The sequence below is a fragment of the Acyrthosiphon pisum genome, chromosome A1 (genome assembly GCF_005508785.2).
Source record: "Acyrthosiphon pisum isolate AL4f chromosome A1, pea_aphid_22Mar2018_4r6ur, whole genome shotgun sequence".
Classification (NCBI taxonomy): Eukaryota; Metazoa; Arthropoda; class Insecta; order Hemiptera; family Aphididae; genus Acyrthosiphon; species Acyrthosiphon pisum.
Genome location: NC_042494.1, coordinates 77,299,025 through 77,305,713, shown reverse-complemented (window position 1 = coordinate 77,305,713; position 6,689 = coordinate 77,299,025).

The window sequence follows — 6,689 nt, the reverse complement described above, 5'->3', positions numbered from 1 at the left end:
AAAAATGGGATTTTAATTTCTAACGCTTTGTTTATCACCACTAGAAACGAATAAAAAATTATAATATTATAATATTAATTCAACTTACATGATAAAATAAATAATAACAATATAAAATATCCAGACTGACAAACCGTCTCCGCCAGAATCGTTTTTCTTATACAATGATATTTTATCTTTGAATTCAAGTCTAATACAACCCATTATACAATGACCCACTTGTAACCTACTGTACAGCAGAGCGACATCCACTTACCTGGTTTTTTTTTTTAATTTACCTATCAACTTAATCTCTTTCAATATAAGGTTCTGTGACTATCATCGTATCATAGGCCCGCTAAATTGTTATTACACAATCATATTATAATTATCTATTTAGAACATAAGTTTAATAATAAACGCTCATCAACGTAAATTACATTCGGTTGGCAAATCAACTATTTATACTTTCGTGACGAATGTAGGGATTTTGAGAGCATATGGTAATAATCAAAATTAGAAAAGAGCGTAAGGTACCTATATAAAATTCTGCAAATTATATAAATCAAAATACATATATTCTGCCATGCTAAGCGAAAACAGGATAACTCCATTTTTCGTAAAAATGAGATTTTTGTTCCTATAGGTAAAATTAGTGGTTTTACACCGATTTTTTATGTAAAAATGGCGTATTTCCTATTAAAACCCATCGTAAAATGAAATTTAAAATAAGCAAATATGCGGTAAGTCCAGTATATTTGATGTTTTCTAAGTGAAAATACGGTAAATCCAAATACTAAGCAAAAACTCGGTATATCACATGAAAAAGAATGGAGTTACCGTGTTTTGGCTTATGTTCATTGTTCATACGTTAGAAAAAAAGGGTATGTACGTGACACAAAATTTAGTCACATTTTATAAATTAAAAACAATGATTATTTGCTATATTATTTTGTATAGCATTTAATGAAAGTTTTGTTCCAATTGGACCAAGAAGTTCAATTAAACCCCTAGCTGTAATATGGCACGAAGGGATAAGTGGTAGAAAACTAGAAGACCTAACAAGTTGTTACTATATGCTTTTTTTTTTATTTTAAAAAGACATGAAAAAAATAACTATTTGGTTAGACAACTGTTCTGCCCAAAATAAGAATTGGTGCTTCTTTACATTTTTAATTTGTATGATGAATTCTCAAGAACTTGAAACTATGGTGATCGATATTTACTATTTTCAACCAGGCCATACCTTTATGTCTGCAGATATTCCACCATCAGGTTGAACTTTCCATGAAAAATATGGGTAAAATATATGACTTTTGTGATTATGAAAAATCTATAAATAATTCAAATAAAGGCCATGTAGATGTTAAGGTATTAGATGTCAAAGATTTTTATGATTGGAAGTCAGAATGCTCTTTGTATAAACTAAATAAACAAATTAATCGCCCAATGTTGAATAGTATAGTTCATATAAGAGCCGAAAGAGGACTGAAATACTTATTATACAAATGTACATATGATGAGTATACTCCGTACCAAATGCTTGACTTCTTAATACTATCATACATGAAAAAAGATATTGAAAAACCTCAACAAAAAAATGAATTAAGGGGTATTCATCCGGAAAAAAAACAAAATATTATAAAAACACTAGTCCCGCTTATGCCAAAGAGCAGACAACAATTTTGGTTTGATATTCCTACATCAGATACGGTTAATGACTTACATGAAGAACCAGAAAATTAGAAACTGCTAAAGTAATGTGATATAAAATATTGTGATAGGAACCAATATTGTTACCATAAATTTAAATTTTGTTTCATTTTATTTTTAACAGTAAAGTTTATACTAAAAAAATATTTATTTTGTTATTAAAGATTTCATTTATTTTAATTGTTTTTGGTGATAACCACCTAAAAGGTATTATTTTATTTAGTTTTTTAAATATTTAATAGACCAAAATAAAAGTCTGATTATTTTGTAATAATTTTTTTATAATAAAAAAATTTAAAATTATTTGTTTGATAAAATTGGAGTTACACATTTTTTTACATACAAACAATGTTGTATGATCATAGACTTAAATATGGTATATCCAAAAAAGTCTAAGCAATAGTCCTAAGTCCATTATTATGGAGTAATCAATTTTTCGCTTAGTTAGTCCGATATTGATTTTATGATAAGTCCAATAATTGTCATCGTGATATCGACTGTCGAACACCACTTCGCCCTTCGGATGTCCCTTCGCCCATTGAATCAGGTCATCACTCATCAACTCCGCATATTCATCGTACATTACGTATCGTCTTATTATATCGTATTTAATATAATACACATCTATATCACAAAAAAAAACTATTACCTTCCCCTACCGTGTATTTTCTTCCCACTACACTTTATTATGTGATCTGAAACTCCCAAAAGTACAAAATTATACATTGATTAGGTACCTAGTATTATTATTACTTAGTCCCAATATGGATTTCTTACTTTTGCTATAGTTGTTTTCGCTATTATCACAATATATAAACTCACATTATACGTGACAATACTGTATGTACAGGTGTCCTAGTGTGTAACTACGTATCGCGATAAACCATCAATTCTTTTTTAATTTGTTGCATTTAAATATTATTGGTATAGGACATAGGTACCTAATATATAAAATAAAATTAATTATTAAATAGTTTAGTTATTTATAACGTAGTATGGTCTTACGCAATATCGCGTCAGCTTACATTATATATTATTTGGCCTTCTACTTTAATATTATTTATGATACCTTAAGACAGGTAGTTATTATATAAATGTAAACATGATAACATATCAAAAATAAACAATATAATCACGTGCAAATGTATTTGTTGCGATCAAATTATTCAATTCATCAATTTATACAATTTTAATATAGTATATAGATTATACATACTATTGTATTATATATATGTATAAATGGCAAACGAAACATAATAGACATAACTACATAACAGAATTATCTACATTTCTTCTAAAATGAAGAAGAATGCGTAATTTGAACATACCCATGTGCACAAGTGAACTATAAGTACTAACTGCAGTTGTACACAAGTACAAAATGCAGACAGGAAACATAATACATATTACATAAAATAAATAATATTTATTATTTACATAACAGATTAGATCATTCACCTCCAAGATGATCAATGTTGTATTGAAATATTAATTTACACGACATCTTTTTAATCAATTGTTTCGAAACAGAAAAAATCTTGAATTTTGAGGTGGTCTCTGGTACAATTTGGATTTATAGTTGAGACTTCGGTGGGTCAAAAGTAGAAAATTTTTCCTTTTTTTCCAGTAATAAAAAATATAGAAAATACAGTCACATATTTGTTGTTTTATAAGTGCGTAAAGTTAAAATGTGGACAGCATTTATCAAATTCATAAAATGTTCAACTATAGGTAATACCCAAGACTTGAAAACGTAATAGAAAATTCCTCGTATTAAGTTGATTTTAACAAAATCACGGATGCTTATACGATTTTAGTTATATTTTATATTTGTTGATACTTTAGAGTTAAATTATACACTTATGTGCGCACCACGCGGGGTCCGCGATCTATATTAATATTTGTACTTGTGAAAACAGTGAGAAAAACAAAATAAGTGCATATTTTTTTAAGCATATTTTTACTTTTTTAAACACATAAGTGCATGTAAATGTAATACTTTTTAAGAGCATTAAGTTCCGAGCTCTAAGCTTATAAAAATTCATCCCATTTAGAATAGTTAGAGTTCAGCCGTTGAGGACTATACTTTATTGTTTTAAAATGCATATTACACCATGATTTGAAAGGCAATAGACAATAGTCCAATACCATTTAACGTTGTCATATAGCTATAGAAGTTCTACACGTAAAACCACCAAAATCTCTGAATGAGGTTTGAAAATAAAAAAACAAAAATAAAATTACACAAAAGTTTAAATTAATTTAAATTCAATACACAAATACGCATGATGGTTGACAATACACTATTTTATTTTAAATCATAAAGTTGTTTAATTATATTTTTTACTATTAATGTACTAATGTTGTTATCGAAATATTATTGTATGGAACATAAAAATTAAAACAATTATTTTTAATACAGTACCTACTATATAATATAATATCGATTCTGTAAAAACAATACCAAATTGATAATATTGAATTCTAGACAAAACAATATTTTGTACCATGTAATCAAATAAATAAATAAATATATTATACAGTAAGTAGGTACATTTTATTTTATTATTTAAAGGGTTAATAATAATTTCTCGGTTTATCTTTACAAAAACAATCAGAATCGATTCCTACGGGTAAATTATAAACTTTATACTGTTTACATACTATTAAAAAATGGTTTATATGGGTAAGCATTATAGTTTACACACATATTAATATATTTAATACAACTAAAATATTACCATGATTATAACACTCAATAGAAACACAACAAATCGTATATATTATTATACAAATGTATTATAAAATATAATTTAAAAATTATTTTATTACTAACATCTCACAAACACAATTTAAACGTGACGACCCTTGTACAGAGTGAGAAAGCAACAGAAACTATACTGTATAGTGTACCTATACTGTAGATGATAACTGAAATTCAACGGTTTTACATATCTTCCGATCAAAACGCTTCAGGTAGTACCTATATTCATGAACATAATATATTAGTAGGTACGTAAACGTTTTATCATTTTATACGTTTATGAAACGATTTTTAACTAAACGATAATATAATATTTATCATACAATAATAATGTAAATATACAATTAATACGAAAAAATGAACTATTCATTCATACATGTAAAAAAACAACAAGATGTACGTCTCATCATAATATTATAATACATATTATGACATATTTTTTAAAAAAAAACTTAACAAATAATAACGTTATTATCATAATTCATATTATTATATCCGTCCTTTGATAGACGTAATGAGTTTCTCCTAAAAATAAAAAATAGTGTTTTCTTCATTAAAAAATTGTATCATGCAAATTAGGCATCTGCATTGTGAAAAGAATAATTATTTAAGAGTATTTACTCGGATAATTTGAGACGACATTCATCAAAACCTTAAAATATTTATAACGCGTTAATATGATAGGTAAGTACCTAACATTTGTTAGTTCCTTTTCGATGCAAACCTCAAATCTGTGTCTCAAAAAATACCCTGTACTCAATACAACAATATGTAACGTGTGAACTTTGGGTAAGTTAATATAACAAATACAACAAATTAAAATTCATAATAACATTTTTTTTTTTATTATTATAATTGAACCTATATAACATATATTACATATCATTGGTGGTTAATTAAAATAACACAAACATTAGGCCGCTTAAAATTAATTGGTTATAATATTATTATCTTTTATTCGGCAAGAGATATAATATAATCTACCTACACCTACCTAAATTCGTTACGTTGAATGTACAAGCATTGACACGTATAATAGCTTAATTTTAAGTTGTAACACGCAGCTAATTCATATATTATTATATATATATTCAATTAAATAATTTTGCTTGAAGTAGGTACACTACGATAAATTTACAATTTAATAAATTAAACACGAGGTTTTACTTAACATTTATACAGATACGTAGGTATACCTCAAGGCTCAAACTAGAACTTAACGATATTTGCACTTCCTATTCTGAACGGATTTTGAATTAACTTATTACATCAATATGTTGCTAGAAAAAAAACTAATATTCTTGTGCGCTCGATACATCCATGTAAGACCTTTGTAATTTGTAAACAAAATTTTTTTGGGGTAGAACCCGATTGTATTTTGCGTGAATGAATTACCTTTTTAGGAACACAAGTACGTAAATATTGGACAAATTACATAAATATGATATAATTACGTACCTACTAATAATAACTAACGTTGTAAGATTTAGAATTATACTATTTTCGAAATAACACGGTCGAATTAAATCAGGGACTGGAACCTTTATGATTTTATCAGTTTGGGTTTAGGTTTCGGTTTCGGTTCTGGTTTCGGTTTTCAAAAATATCGAATTTCGGTTTCGGTTTCGGTTAATACCGGTTTTAACCCTTATTATTTGACTTTTTTTTTTATCAATAAAGTACTATGTAAAAAAATGAACATAATATTAATAACCTCTTTTTAGTGACAGATATTTGTAATTAAGTGTAACTTTTTCAGAATTTAGGTAATATTATAAAAAAATAAATTATTATAAAATTATAAATTAAAATAAATAAATAAATTTTAATATTTAAAATAAATAAAAAATTATTATTAAAAAAACAAATAAGAATGAATTTTTAACACACTTGGGTGACCCATATTTCAGTTAATTTATAACTTATACATAAAAATATAAATTTAAACAATATACACCGCGCTAATGAAGACGAAAGAACAGTTTAGTAGAATTATCGTACAGAGCATAGTATAGAGAAAAGAGTTAACGATACCCGCATTATGTTTAGGTATTTAATATTATCAATGCAGACATATTAGTAAGGTATAACAATATTATAATTTATAATTTATATGATAACTTACTCTGAATTCTGAATCACTTATAAACGTCCAAATTACTATTATTTTCAGAAATAAATTATACATCAGTTATTGCGAATTGCGATTCAATAATAATATTGATATCGATTA